We start from the raw sequence: 14894 nt of genomic DNA on the forward strand, positions 1-14894 counted from the left end.
GAGGACTCCGAGGTGGAGCCGGAGGGTAGGGTCAGAATGCTCACAGCATTTACTTCAGAGGTTTTTTGGTTTTAATTTCAATGTTAAAGACAAGTACAGCATGAGTGAGAGCTGCATCTCCTTGGGTGTCGAGAACTCGTCCCATGGACCACCTCGGCGCTGGTGTTGCACAAGTGTGTGTGCGCCACGGGCAGCCCCAAAACCCCTGCTCGCAGCAGCAGCGATGGATCGTCTGTCGGTTCTATAACCACTCATCTCTTTATCCATTTCTGAATGACTGTGACCATTCAATAATGAAACAATAGTGGTTAATTTATTAGTATGGTATAATCTTCAATAAATTCTGTGCCAAAATGCATGGTTTTCCACTTAGCATTCAAAATGTTGCATAGAGAGTAGTTTTCAATTTCTTATGTATTATTCAAAGTAAGTTGAAAATCAGTTTTTACATTTTAATTTGTCTCCTGTTCAATCTGTCGCACTCTCCTGGGCTGTCTTTTTTCCCGGCAGACCCCCTGCATGCAGTTGTGTAAGGACTTTCCCTAATTCTTGTGAATTGTCTCATCCACAGTAACCACTGAACATCAGCCCTCTGTGGGATTCTTTAGATTTTTGGTGAAGTATTTTGTTACCTCAGTCTTGTATCAAGTTGCTGTATTTTTCAGCTTGTTACACTGATAATTGTTTCACTAATTAAATAGTTTAGTGTAAACATTTTTGTTTACTTTGAAATTAAATGTGTTTTCCAATGAATATTGCTCAATTTATTAAAGTCACATGCGTTTATTTAGCCAACAGTTGCTGTGTCAGACACAGACGTGAAGGAGGTATGGGCGCTCAGCTAAGAGGTTACTAGAACATAAATGACATACAGGAGCAGTGCCCTCAGGGAGGGACAGAGTCAGTGCTGTGGGCACTCCGGGGAGGCACCTGGGGGATTGGGGGAAGCTTTAGAGGGCAGAGACATTTGGAGAGTCATTGCAGAGATCGCTGAACACATGGTGGGTGGGAGAGGCAGGAAGACAGAAGAGAAGGAGCAGGATAATTTGGGGAGACAAGCAACCCAGTCTCACTGAGTAAAGGATTTGGGGGAGCAGTGGGATCCCAGTCTGAAAAGATGCGTTGAGGGGAGTTCATGATGCTAAGCAAAACCCAGAAACCCACTCTGGCTTGCTTAAGAGAAGAGGGGGCACTGTCTTACAAGGATTGTCCCATGGAAACCTGAGGGGAGGACGAAGGTGAAGTCTCAAGGGGCAGGAAGGAGAAATGGGAAGAAGCCCCCTACATCTTTTCTCTCCCCTACATTCTCTCTCCAGACTGGCTTCTCTGCTGGAATGTCCGGCAGTGAAGGAGTCCAGGCCTTCTGGGAAAGCACCTTAAAGTTATTGAGGGAGTGTGCACCAGGGGGTGACATGATCCAAGATGACCATGGGGACCCCTGGCCCCGCCTGCCTCAGCTTCCCAGCTAGTGCCTTGCAAAGCTGCAGTGGCGATTCTCCAAGCTCAGGCTCCTGCACACACACTCCGCAGCCTCTGCTCCACCACCCCGGTTCTGGGCCAGTATGGCCACACCTCCCTAGCTATGACAAGCCCTGCTGGCTGAGGGGCCCTAGCTCACCTGCTCCTCACGACTTAGACGGTACAGTGACCCACAGCTTTACCCGGATGGGGTCGCTGCCCTCAGCCCCAGGGCAGTGTTCAAGGGCTGTGAGATGGATGCATCTGACGGTGCAGGAAAGTGATGAAGTCAAGACTACAGCTCAAGCCTGCAAAGCTCCAGCCCCTCAGCCTCACTGCGATAGGCACCACAAACAACACTTGGAGAAAGCAGTACCTCCTTTTGATGGATGGAGAGATCGGCGAGCTAACGCAGACTCTACGGTAGAATTCCTGTTTAGCCTCGAGGGCCGACATCATACCCGAGAATGTAGCCAACAGGCCAGGGCCAGGGCACCCGCGGAGGTGAGGTGAGTGGGCGGGGCCACATGCGGAGGCGGTGCTGTGGGCGGGGACTGTCCGGGCTGGGTGGAGCGGGGCTGGGAGCTTGAGCTTGGCCGGCACTGTCGAGGCGGGGAGAGGGGGCGCTTTAGAGAGAAAAAGCAGGGCCTTGTCTATGGTTGGGGCACGGGGAAAGGCGGCCCTAAGAGGGGGCGGTGCTACGTTAGAAAGGGCCGAGAGGTACTGAGATGTGGAGGGGCGACTCTCTGAGGAGCCGACCCTTGGGGTGAGGGCGGAGGCCGCGCGCGAGCGCTCAGTAGTGGGAGGGTACGTGGGTGGGGCCTGGGTCGGTGCTGAGGGCCACGGAGCGGGAGGGGAAGGGCCGTGGACTGTCCGGAGCTGAGGACGGGGTGGCATTTTAGGCTTGTGGGCCTAGCAGAGGTGCTGACAGCCCCCACACGGAACCCCGCGAGGTCTGTGTGGGAGGGGCGTGGCTGGAGTGCGGGGCGGAGCTGGGGTGGGGTCTGGACCTGGCTGAGAGGCGCGGAGTGGGCTGGGCCGCAGTTCGGGGCGGGGTTGGGCGGGGTCTGGACCTGGCTGAGGAGCACAGAGTGGGCGGGACTGAGCCTTAGGGCGTGTCCAGGGCGGGGCCTAGATCCCGCCGAGGGGCACGGAGCGGCCGGACCGAAGTTCGGGGCGGAGTCAGGGCGGGGCCTAGGCCGGGCAGAGGCGCGCGGGGCGGGGTGTGGGCTGCGGCGCGCGAGCCGAGCGGCCCGCCGAGCCCCGCCGAGGCCCGAGCCCACCCGAGTGCGCCCGAGCCCGCGGCCCCCGCCCGGGGCGATGGAGCCAGAGCCCGGCGGGGCGGCCGCTGCGCTCCTGCGGCAGAAGAGGGCGGCGCTGCGGCGCAGGGGGTGCAGCTTCGAGAGCCCCAGGTACAGCGGCCCGGGAGGGGTGCGGCCGGGAGGGGCGGAAGTGGGGAGCCGGCCACGTGGGGGTTGGCCGTCTGAGGGGACCGAGGGCCGCGAGGTCGCGGCTGGGGGAGGGGTCTCGGCTGGGGTGGTGGTCTGAAGAGATCTGGCGAGGAGCCTGAGCACAGCGGCCGGGAGTCGAAGGGGGCTGGGCTGTCCGAGCGGCAGGTGCGGGAGGGGGTTGCCCCAGAGAAGCACCTGACGGGAGTCGGGAATCCAGACCCGACTGGACGGGTCCAAAGCGTCGTTGAGACGCCCCCAAAGCGTCGGTCCCTTGTCAGGCCCCGAGCAAAGCCGTGGCTCTAGGCGGATTTCGGGCTGTGGAGAATTTGCCCTGCCCGCCTCTTGTAAATGCTCAAGGACAAGGTCGGGAAATAGGCCCCCTAAAGTCCAAGGGAGGTAGGTCTCCCTCCCCGGGGAGTCCCTCTGAGCTGCCCCAGGACCCAGGCCAGCTCCAGCCTTCCTAGCCTGGCTCCCCAGGTAACGCACACCTGCTGCCTCATGGCCCCGCCCATCCTGGCCGGTGGCCCCCGACATGCCCGGCCCCTCCTGCCCCTCTGACCCGCCGATGCCGTTCCTCTGCCAGGGGTGCCCGTGCCCCTCCCGCCCGCTTCCTTGGCTTGGGGAACTCGCCTGATGTGTCCGGGTCCTTCTTCTCCCTGGAACCTTGCCCGGAAGACACGCCCTCCCCCGCCGTGCTCAGTGGCGCTCCCTCTGCTCGGCGAGATCCCTTCCCTCAGAGGGCATTTCCTTAACTTGGAGCGTCTTCGCCCGCTCCAACGTCGCTGAAGTGGGCCCTCCCATTTTTCAGTCCCTGGTCCCTTCTAGAATATTCCAGCAGCCCCCCAACTACACTTCCCATCTTTATTCTTCCACGTCTCAAATCCACATTCTCATTGGCCGCTGGAAGAGTCTTACTGCACTGTCCACTGTGCCCCTCCCATGCCTTACCTCCCCTCCCCCCTCCCAGGAGCTCTCCATCTCCCAGGGCCGCGATGGGGACTGGGGCAGAGGAAGGGGAGAAAGATAGGAAGTGGGACTCTGGCCCTCCCTGTGGCAGAAAAGAGGGTTCAATTGCTAGGATAAAAAACAGGACCCTTACTATGAGATGCCAGGCCCTTGTCACCTCACCTCACCCTTGGTGCTTCAGAAGTACCTGATGAGAGTATAAGCATCCTGAGGACAGGGACCATAGCTGTTCACTGCTCTGTCCTCAGAGGCTGGCTCAGGCCTGGCCCATCACAGGTATTTACTATCTCTCGAGTAAATAAATGCCTGACCAGCTGGTAATTATTCGCTTATGCTGTGCTATCTCTCATCTGTGCCTTTACTCATACCATGCTCTTTTCTCTACTTAGAATAGTCTTGTCTTTACTTTTGGGGTAACGCCGACCCCTCCTCTGGGAAGTCTTCCCTGAACCCCGGCCTGAGCTCTGTGCTGTATCAACAATCTACACATTGACTGCTAGTCCACACACCTCTGTGTATAATTACCCGGATAACCCCTCTCCCCACTAGACCGGGAGCACCAGGCAAATATGGTCTCCGCCCATCTGATGCTTATACTCTTGTTGCTGGAGCATGAAGGATGGAAAGTGCACCAAGAGATGAGGCTGAGGAGATGAGTCAAAAGCTGGATCCAGGCCTGAGGTAGAATGTTTAGAGCAGCACTGTCCAATAGAACTTGCTGTGATAATGGAAGCATTCTATAGTCCATCCTGTCTGATACTGTAACCGCTAGCCGCCTGTGGGTATTGAGCTCTTGAAATATGGCTCATGCAACTAAGGAAATGAATTTTAAATTTTATTTAACTTTAAATTTAAATAGCCACATATGACTAATGTTTCCAATATTGCACAGCACTGGTTTAGAAAATTTCTCTCTTCCTCTGAACTCTCACTTTTTACCACCCCCTCCTTTGTCTTCATGATGTTACACCTGAAAGACTAAATGACTTCTTAGCCTCCAAAGGTGTTTCCCTCTATTTAACACTCCATGATATTATTATATAAACCATAGAAATAATGATTACCATTTCTGTGATTATAAAAATAATTATTTTGTTGGAAGACAATGTATTTAACCCATCCTTTGTTATTGTACATGCAGTTTATTACCAGTTTCTTACTCGTACTAAAGACACATTGAATCCATGTACATTAGTCTGTGTATGAGTCTGTAAGAGGTAATCATCTCCTTAAGATAAATTCATAGAAGTGATAGAGATTATTGGATCCCAGAAAATGAACATTTTAAAGGCTTTTGAAGCATAAGGCCAAATTGCCCACCAGAAAGTTGTGCCAGTTGATAGTTCTCCCAAGAGCATATAAACGTGCCTGTTTTTTCTCATCCTCACTGCTAGGCATTATCATTTATAAACATTTGCCAAAGTGATACCTTGTTTTAATTTGAATTTCCATGTTTAGTAGTGAGGTGAAACTTTTTTCTCACATTTATTCATAATTTGTATTTCTTCTTCAAATGAATATATATAATGTACTTTGCCCAGTTTTCCTTTGGAATATTTATCTTTTCCTTATTGAATAGTACTTTTTATTTATTAAGGGAATTAATTTTTTTGTCAAATATGTAGCAACTTTTTTTTCAGCTACTTTGTTTTTAATAGATCTTTATTGGAGTATAATTGCTTCACAATACTGTGTTAGTTTCTATTGCACAACAAAGCGAATCAGCCATATGAATACACATGTCCCCATATCCCCTCCCTCTTGAGCCTCCCTCCCATCCTCCCTGTCCCACCCCTCTAGGTCATCGCAAAGCACCCAGCCGATCTCCCTGTGCTATGCTGCTGCTTCCCACCAGCCAACTATTTTACGTTCCGTACTGTATATATGTCGATGCTACTCTCACTTCGCCCCAACCCATGTCATCAAGTCCATTCTCTATGTCTACCTCTTTATTCCTGCCCTGCAACTAGGTTCTCAGTACCATTTTTATTTTTAATTTTTTTAGATTCCATATATATGCGTTAGCATACGGTATTTGTTTTTCTCTTTCTAACTTACTTCACTGTGTATGACAGACTCTAGGTCCATCCACCTTACTACAAATAACTCAATTTCGTTTCTTTTTATGGCTGAGTAATATTCCATTGTATATATGTGCCACATCTTCTTTATCCATTCATCTGTCGATGGACACTTAGGTTGCTTCCATGTCCTGGCTGTTGTAAATAGTGCTGCAGTGAACATTGTGGTACATGACTCTTTTTGAATTATGGTTTTCTCAGGGAATATGCCCCAATAGTGGAACTGCTGAGTCATATGGTAGTTCTGTTTGTAGTTTTTTAAGGAGCCTCCATACTGTTTTCCATAGTGGCTGTATCAATTTACATTCCCACCAACAGTGCAGGAGGGTTCCCTTTTCACCACACCCTTTCCAGCATTTATTGTTTCTAGATTCTTTGATAATAGCCATTCTGACTGGCCTGAGGTGATACCTCATTGTAGTTTTGATTTGCATTTCTCTAATAATTAGTGATGTTGAGCATCTTTTCGTGTGCCTCTTGGCCATCTGTATGTCTTCCTTGGTGAAATGTCTATTTAGGTCTTCCACCCATGTTTTTTTTCTTCCACCCATTTTTTAACTGGATTGTTTGTTTTTTTGATATTGAGCTCCATGAGCTGTTTGTATATTTGGAGATTAATCCTTTGTCTGTTGTTTCATTGGCAAATATTTTCTCCCATTTTGAGGGTTGTCTTTTTGTCTTGTTTATGGTTTCCTTTGCTGTGCAAAAGCTTTCAAATTTAATTAAGTCCCATTTGTTTATTTTTATTTCCGTTACTCTAGGAGGTGGGTCAAAATAGATCTTGCTGTGGTTTATGTTAAAGAGTGTTTTTCCTATGTTTTCCTCTAAGAGTTTTATAGTGCCTGGTGTTATATTTAAGTCTTTAATCCATTTGGAGTTTATTTTTGTGTATGGTGTTAGGGAGTGTTCTAATTTCATTCTTTTACATGTAGCTGTCCAGTTTTCCTGGCACCACCTACTGAAGAGGCTGTCTTTTCTCCATTGTATGTTCTTGCCTCCTTTGTCATAAATTAGGTGCCCATATGTGTGTGGGTTTTTCTCTGGGCATTCTACCTTGTACCATTGATCTATATTTCTGTTTTTGTACCAGTACCATACTGTCTTGATTACTGTAGCTTTGTGGTATAGTTTGAAGTCAGGGAGCCTGATTCCTCCAACTCTGTTTTTCTTTTTCAAGATTGCTTTGGCTATTCGAGGTCTTTTGTGTTTCCATACGAATTGTAAAATTTTTTGTTCTACTTCTGTGAAGAATGCCATAGATAGTTTGATAGGGATTGCACTGAATCTGTAGATTGCTTTGGGTAGTATAGTGATTTTCACAATATTGATTCTTCCAATCCAAGAACATGGTATATTTCTCCATCTGTTTATGTCATCTTTGATTTCTTTCATCAGCGTCATATAGTTTTCTGAGTACAAGTCTTTCACCTTCTTAGGCAGGTTTATTCCTAGGTATTTTATTCTTTTTTTTGCAATGGTAAATAGGAGTGTTTCCTTAGTTTTTCTTTCTGATTTTTTGTTGTTGGTTTATAGGAATGCCAGAGGTTTCTGTGCATTAATTTTTTATCCTCCAACCTTACCAAATTCATTGATTAGTTCTAGTAGATTTCTGATGGCATCTTTAGGATTTTCTAGGTATAGTGTCATATCATCAGTAAACAGTGACAGCTTTACTTCTCCTTTTCCAATTTGTATTCCTTTTATTTCTTTTTTTTCTCTGATTGCTGTGGCTAGGATTTCCAAAACTATGTTGAATAAGAGTGGCGAGGGTGAACATCCTTGATCTTAGTGGAAATGCTTTCAGTTTTTCACCATTGAGTATGATGCTTCTTGTGGGTTTGTCATATATGGCCTTTATTATGTTGAAGTAGGGTCCCTCTATGCCCATTTTCTGGAGAGTTTTTATCATAAATGGGTGTTGAATTTTGTCAAAAGCTTTTCCTGCATCTATTGAGATGATCATATAGTTTTTATTCCTTAATTTGTTAATGTGGTGTATCACATTGATTGATTTGCATATATTGAAGAATGCTTGCATCCCTGGGATTAATCATGGTGTATGATCCTTTTAATGTGCTGTTGGATTCTGTTTGCTAGTATTTTGTTTAGGATTTTTGCATATATGTTCATCAGAGATATTGTACTGTAGTTCTCTTTTTCTGTAACACCTTTCTCTGGTTTTGATATCAGAGTGATGGTGGCCTCGTAGAATGTGTTCAGGAGTGTTCCTCCCTCTGCTATATTTTGGAAGACTTTGAGAAGGATCGGTGTTAGCTCTTCTCTAAATGTTTGATAGAATTCTCCTGTGCAGCCGTCTGGTCCTGGACTTTTGTTTGCTGGAAGATTTTTAATTACAGTTTCAATTTCATTACTTGTGATAGGTCTGTTTATATTTTCTAATCCTTGGTGTTTCAGTCTTGGAAAATTGTACCTTTCCAAGAATTTGTCCATTTCTTCCTGGTTGTCCATTTTACTGGCATATAGCTGTTTGTAGTAGTCTCTTAAAATCCTTTGTATTTCTTCAGTGTCAGTTGTGACTTCTCCTTTTTCATTTCTATTTTTATTGATTTGCGTCCTCTCCCTTTTTTTCTTGATGAGTCTGGCTAAGGGTTTATCAATTTTGTTTATCTTCTCAAAGAACCAGCTTTTAGTTTTATTGATCTTTGCTATTGTTTTCTTCATTTCTATTTCCTTTATTTAGCTCTGATCTTATGATTTCTTTCCTTCTACTAACTTTGGGTTTTCTTTGTTGTTCTTTTCTAGTTGTTTTATGTGTAGGTTTAGTTTGTTTATTTGAGATTTTTCTTGTTTCTTGAGGTGAGATTGTATTGCTACAAAGTACCCTCTTAGAACTGCTTTTGCTGCATCCCATAGGTTTTGGGTCATTGTGTTTTCATTGTCATTTGTTTCTATGTATTTTTAAATTTCTTCTTTGATTTCTTCAGTGATCTCTTGGTTATTTAGTAGTGCACTGTTTAGCCTCCATGTGTTTGGGTTTTTTACAGTTTTTTTTTCCTGTAACTGATCTCCAATCTCATAGCATTGTGGTCAGAAAAGATGCTTGATACAACTTTAACTTTCTTAAATTTTCCAAGGCTTGATTTGTGACCCAAGATGTGATCTATCCTGGAGAATGTTCCATGCGCACTTGAGAAGAAAATGTATTCTGCCACTTTCGGGTGGAATGTTCTATTAATATCAATTAAATCTTTCTGGTCTATTGTGTCATTTAAAGCTTGTGTTTCCTTATTTATTTTCTGTTCGGATGATCTGTCCATTGGTGTAAGTGGGGTGTTAAAGTCCCCTACTATTATTGTGTTACTGTCGATTTCTCCTTTCATGGTTATTAGCATTTGCCTTATGTATTGAGGTACTCCTATGTTGGGTGCATAAACATTTAATTGTTATTTCTTCTTCTTGGATGAATCCCTTGATCATTATGTAGCGTCCCTCCTTATCTCTTGTAACAGTCTTTATTTTAAGTCTATTTATCTGATACAAGTATTGCTACTCTGGCTTTCTTTTGATTTCCATTTGCATGGAATATCTTTTTCCATCCCTTCACTTTCAGTCTGTATGTGTCCCTAGGTCTGAAGTGGGTCTCTTGTTTTTGTATCCATTCAGCCAGTCTGTGTCTTTTGGTTGGGGCATTTAATCCATTTACAAGGTTATTATCGATATGTATGTTCCTATTACCATTTTCTTAATTGTTTTGGGTTTGCTTTTGTGGGTCTTTTCCTTCTCTTGTGTTTCCCATCTAGAGAAGTTCCTTTAGCATTTGTTGTAAACCTGGTTTTGTGGTGCTGAATTCTCTTAGCTTTTGCTTGTCTGAAGAGCTTTTGACTTCTCCATTGAATCTGAATGAGATCCTTGCTGGGTAGAGTAATCTTGGTTGTAGTTTCTTCTTTCATCACTTTAAGTATATCCTGCCACTGCCTTCTGGCCTGCAGAGTTTCTGCTGAAAAATCAGCTGATAACCTTATGGGGATTCCTTTGTATGTTATTTTTTGTTTTTCCCTTGCTCCTTTTAATATGTTTTCTTTGAATTTAATTTTTGTTAGTTTGATTAATATGTGTCTTGGTGTGTTTTTCCTAGGGTTTATCCTGTATGGGACTCTCTGTGCTTCCTGGACTTGGGTGACTATTTTCTTTCCCATGTTAGGGAAGTTTTCTACTATAATCTCTTCAAATATTTTCTCAGACCCTTTCTTTTTCTCTTCTTCTTCTGGGACCCCTGTGATTCGAATGTTGGTGTGTTTAATGTTGTCCCAGTGGTCTCTGAGATTGTCTTCAATTCTTTTCATTCTTTTTTCTTTATTCTGCTCCTCGGCAGTTATTTCCACCATTTTGTCTTCCAGCTCACGTATTCATTCTTCTGCCTCAGTTATTCTGTTATTGATTCCTTCTAGTGTATTTTTCATTTAAGTTATTGTGTTGTTCATCTCTGTTTGTTTGTTCTTTAGTTCTTCCAGATCTTTTTAAACATTTCTTGTATTTTCTCAATCCGTGCCTCCATTCTATTTCCAAGATTCTGGATCATCTTTACTATCATTACTCTGAATTCTTTTTCAGGTAGACTGCCTATTTCCTCTTTATCTATTTAGTTTGTAGGTTTTTACCTTGCTCCTTCATGTGTTACATTTTTTTTTGCAAGGTTTATGTGGTGGGCAGGGCCTATGCTTAGGACCCACGGGGCTGGAAAAGGCCCAGGGGACTGTGGGGGGTGGGTCTTAGGCTCAAGGAACAGAAGGGGCCCAGTCGTGCCCCCCACCCCTGGTCTCAGAGGGCAGGGGACCTCACCAGGCAGCCCAGCAGGCTCCTTGGGCTCAAGTGGGCGGGGCAAATGCACTCTTCTCCTCTCCTGCTCCTCCGGCCTGGGAGGGCCTCTCACACCTGCCTCTCCTGATCTCCCCAGCCTCAGGGGTGCAGATCCTGTCTGGCCTCCACTTCTCCTCCCCCCTCAGTCCCCCTGTGTCCTACCAGTTCACTTTGGAGTTCTTCCCATCTCCTTTGATGTCATAGTTTCCCACCAGCGGCCAGCAGGCGCCCTAGTTGTGGGGAGACACTAACTCCATGTCTTCCCACACTGCCATCTTGACTCCACCTTCTGTAGCAAATATTTTTTGCACTTCATTATTTGCCTTTTAACTTTCTTTATGGTGTTTTTTTGATAGACTTTATTATCATTTTTTTTAAGTTTAGTCAAATCTACTAATTTATTTCTCCTGTTTATGCTTAGTTAGAAAAGGCCCCCCTGACTTGAAAAGATAAATGTTCATCTACAGTTTCTCCTAATGTTTCTGTTGCTTTAAAAAAAAATTACCTCTTTAATCCATTAATCCAAATCATCTCACTTTTAAGTGAGAAATATTAAGAGCTGTCTTGTTTTGGGCTGACATCGTGGACTTTTAGGGCCAACGAAGAACAGTCACCTGTGAAACATCTTAACCATACAAGTGTGTGGGTCCCTCCTCCAGGCCTATTGTTCCAGGAAGTCCAGGGTGGTAATGGGGTGTGGGATGCAGGTGATCGTGATGGACAGCCAGGGGAGAGAGCCTTGGCCTAATTTGTGGGCGTGTTGCCAGATTAGCCTCCCTCACTCCAAAAGTCCTCCACTACTTCTCATTTCCTATTGTGTCAAGTTTAAATGCCACTGCCTTGTGTTTAGGGCCTTTCAGAATCTGGTTTAACCATATTTACTCAATCATCTTGGTGACATCAAGGCAAAAAAAGGCATTATTTCAGGATGGCAACTGTCTTTGCTGACTATCCTGTATCACAGTGGTCCCCAACCTTTTTGGCACCAGGGACTAGCTTCGTGGAAGACAATTTTTCCACGGACTAGGATTGGGGCGTATGGTTCAGGTGGTAACACAAGTGACAGGGAGCAGCAGATGAAGCCTTGCTCGCTCGCCTGCCGCTCGCCTCCCGCTGTGCGGCCCACTTCCTAACAGGCCGAGGACCAAAACCGGTCTGCGGCCTGGGGGTTGGGGACCAGTGCTGTATCAGCTCCGACAACTGGCAGGCAGACACAACACATAATGAACACAAAGGAGCAAGGAGGGGCCCAGGCAAGAGGCCTCCGAGCAGGTGGCAGTGAGGAGGACTAGCTGGGAAACCTGGAGGCCAAAGGGCCAGACGCTGATGCTGTGAAGCCGCTTGACCTAGATGTGTTTGTCCTCATTTTGTAGGAAGGCATATCAGGCTGTGTTCGAGAACAAGGGCTTTGGAGCGACACAGACCTGGGCTCAGGTTTCTGACTTTTCTCTTGCTGTGTGTGTGGCCTTGGACAAGTTGATTAACCCCTCTGAGCCTTGGTTAACTCATTTGTAAAATGACAGTAACACCGCTCTCACAATATTGATGTGAGCTTTAAGTGAACTGATTTGTGCAAAGTGCTAAAAACAGTGTCTGGCACAAAGTATTACTAAATCATAACTGTTATGGACAAAAATGATTAATGTTTATGTGAAGGTTCTCAACTTTTCCCTTCCCATGCCTCATTAAAATTCTAGCTTTGCCCATTCAGTTTTTCCTCCTCCCCTGCCCTCAGAGCAAGATCCTGCCTTGCTTTCTTGTAGTTTTTTGAGCTGTAGATTTAGGAAAAGAGGGATTGAGGCAAAGGACAATAGGTCCATAGGGCACTGGTTAGGACTGCCTGAATAAAAACCTGTAGGGGGTGCAGAAACACCTACTTTGTCTGAGTGTGGCTAATAGGTTTCCCTATTGTTTTTGTTGCTCTAAGATATATTTTAAGAAATATATCTGTTATCTTTTGTGACTTTGTGATGAACCTGAGTTATTTTAAAGTACTCCTCTCTTGCTGAGCTGTGTCATTTTGGCTACAACACTTCGTAGAGCCAGACCACATGTGAATCAAAGCATTAACAGGGTTACGTAGTAGGACTGGATTTGCAGCATAAATCCTCAAGATCAAAGAATCTCAACATTGAATGGAACTTTAGACATCTCTTAGGTCAACCTCTCAGACAGTGGTACTTAAAGTGTGGTCCCCGGATCAGCAGCGTCAGCATTACCTGGGAACTTGTTAGAAATGCAAATTTTCAAGCCCAACCCTAAATTTACTCAATCAGAATCTCTGGGGCTGGGGGCTTAGGAAACTGTGTTTGAGAACCAGTGCTCTCAAGTCTAATATAGTGGTTCTCAAACCTGACATATATGAGAATCACCAGGAGGGCTTCTTAAGACTGTTTTCTGCCCCTCCCCCACCCCCACCCCCCAGATTCTGATTTCCTAGGTTAGGGTGGGTCTATGAATTGTATTTCTTTTTTTTTTTTTATTTTAACATCTTTATTGGAGTATAATTGCTTTACAATGGTATGTTAGCTTCAGCTTCACAACAAAATGAATCAGTTATATATATACATATGTTCCCATATCTCTTCCTGCTTGCGTCTCCCTCCCTCCCACCCTCCCTATCCCACCCCTCCAGGCGGTCACAAAGCACCGAGCTGATCTCCCTGTGCTATGCGGCTGCTTCCCACTAGCTATCTACCTTACGTTTGGTAGTGTATATATGTCCATGCCTCTCTCTCGCTTTGTCACAGTTTACCCTTCCCCCTCCCCATAGCCTCAAGTCCATTCTCTAGTAAGTCTGTGTCTTTATTCCTGTTTCACCCCTAGGTTTTTCATGGCATTTTTTTTTCTTAAATTCCATATATATGTGTTAGCATACGGTATTTGTCTCTCTCTTTCTGACTTACTTCACTCTGTATGACAGACTCTAGGTCTATCCACCTCATTACAAATAGCTCAATTTCGTTTCTTTTTATGGCTGAGTAATATTCCATCGTATATATTTGCCACATCTTCTTTATCCATTCATCCGATGATGGACACTTAGGTTGTTTCCATCTCTGGGCTATTGTAAATAGAGCTGCAATGAACACTGGGGTGCGTGTGTCTTTTTGAATTATGGTTTTCTCAGGGTATATGCCCAGTAGTGGGATTGCTGGGTCATATGGTAGTTCTATTTGTAGTTTTTTAAGGAACCTCCATACTGTTCTCCACAGTGGCTGTATCAATTTACATTCCCACCAACAGTGTAAGAGGGTTCCCTTTTCTCCACACCCTCTCCAGCATTTATTGTTTCTAGATTTTTTGAGGATGGCCATTCTGACTGGTGTGAGGTGATATCTCATTGTAGTTTTGATTTGCATTTCTCTAATGATTAGTGATGTTGAGCATCCTTTCATGTGTTTGTTGGCAATCTGTATATCTTCTTTGGAGAAATGTCTATTTAGGTCTTCTGCCCATTTTTGGATTGGGTTGTTTGTTTTTTGTTATTAAGCTGCATGAGCTGCTTATAAATTTTGGAGATTAATCCTTTGTCAGTTGCTTCATTTGCAAATATTTTCTCCCATTCTGAGGGTTGTCTTTTGGTCTTGTTTATGGTTTCCTTTGCTGTGCAAAAGCTTTTAAGTTTCATTAGGTCCCATTTGTTTATTTTTGTTTTTATTTCCATTTCTCTAGGATTCCCTCTTAGAACTGCTTTTGCTGCATCCCATAGGTTTTGGGTCCTCGTGTCTCCATTGTCATTTGTTTCTAGGTATTTTTTAATTTCCTCTTTGATTTCTTCAGTGATCACTTCGTTATTAAGTAGTGTATTGTTTAGCCTCCATGTGTTTGTATTTTTTACAGATCTTTTCCTGTAATTGATATCTAGTCTCATAGCGTTGTGGTTGGAAAAGATACTTGATACAATTTCAATTTTCTTAAATTTACCAAGGCTTGATTTGTGACCCAAGATATGATCTATCCTGGAGAATGTTCCATGAGCACTTGAGAAAAATGTGTATTCTGTTGTTTTTGGATGGAATGTCCTGTAAATATCAATTAAGTCCATCTTGTTTAATGTATCATTTAAAGCTTGTGTTTCCTTATTTATTTTCATTTTGGATGATCTGTCCATTGGTGA

At 44.7% G+C, this 14894-nt stretch overlaps 1 protein-coding gene across 2 annotated transcripts in view; it reads left to right on the forward strand.

Annotated features, from left to right (window-relative positions):
• The first annotated feature begins 2839 nt into the window (after positions 1–2839).
• The window catches only part of GARNL3 (GTPase activating Rap/RanGAP domain like 3), a 153915-nt gene continuing 141860 nt past the window's right edge, over positions 2840–14894 (forward strand). Inside the window, exon 1 of one of the 2 annotated variants that reach the window (XM_029203628.1) lies at positions 2840–2870. The gene's annotated coding sequence lies outside the window, so the exon portion shown is untranslated. The remainder of the gene's footprint in view (positions 2871–14894) is intronic. The other variant, XM_029203629.1, reaches the window with a different exon arrangement.

This window comes from Monodon monoceros, unplaced genomic scaffold, assembly GCF_005190385.1.
Source record: "Monodon monoceros isolate NGI ecotype Baffin Bay Population unplaced genomic scaffold, NGI_Narwhal_1 Super_Scaffold_5, whole genome shotgun sequence".
NCBI lineage: Eukaryota > Metazoa > Chordata > Mammalia > Artiodactyla > Monodontidae > Monodon > Monodon monoceros.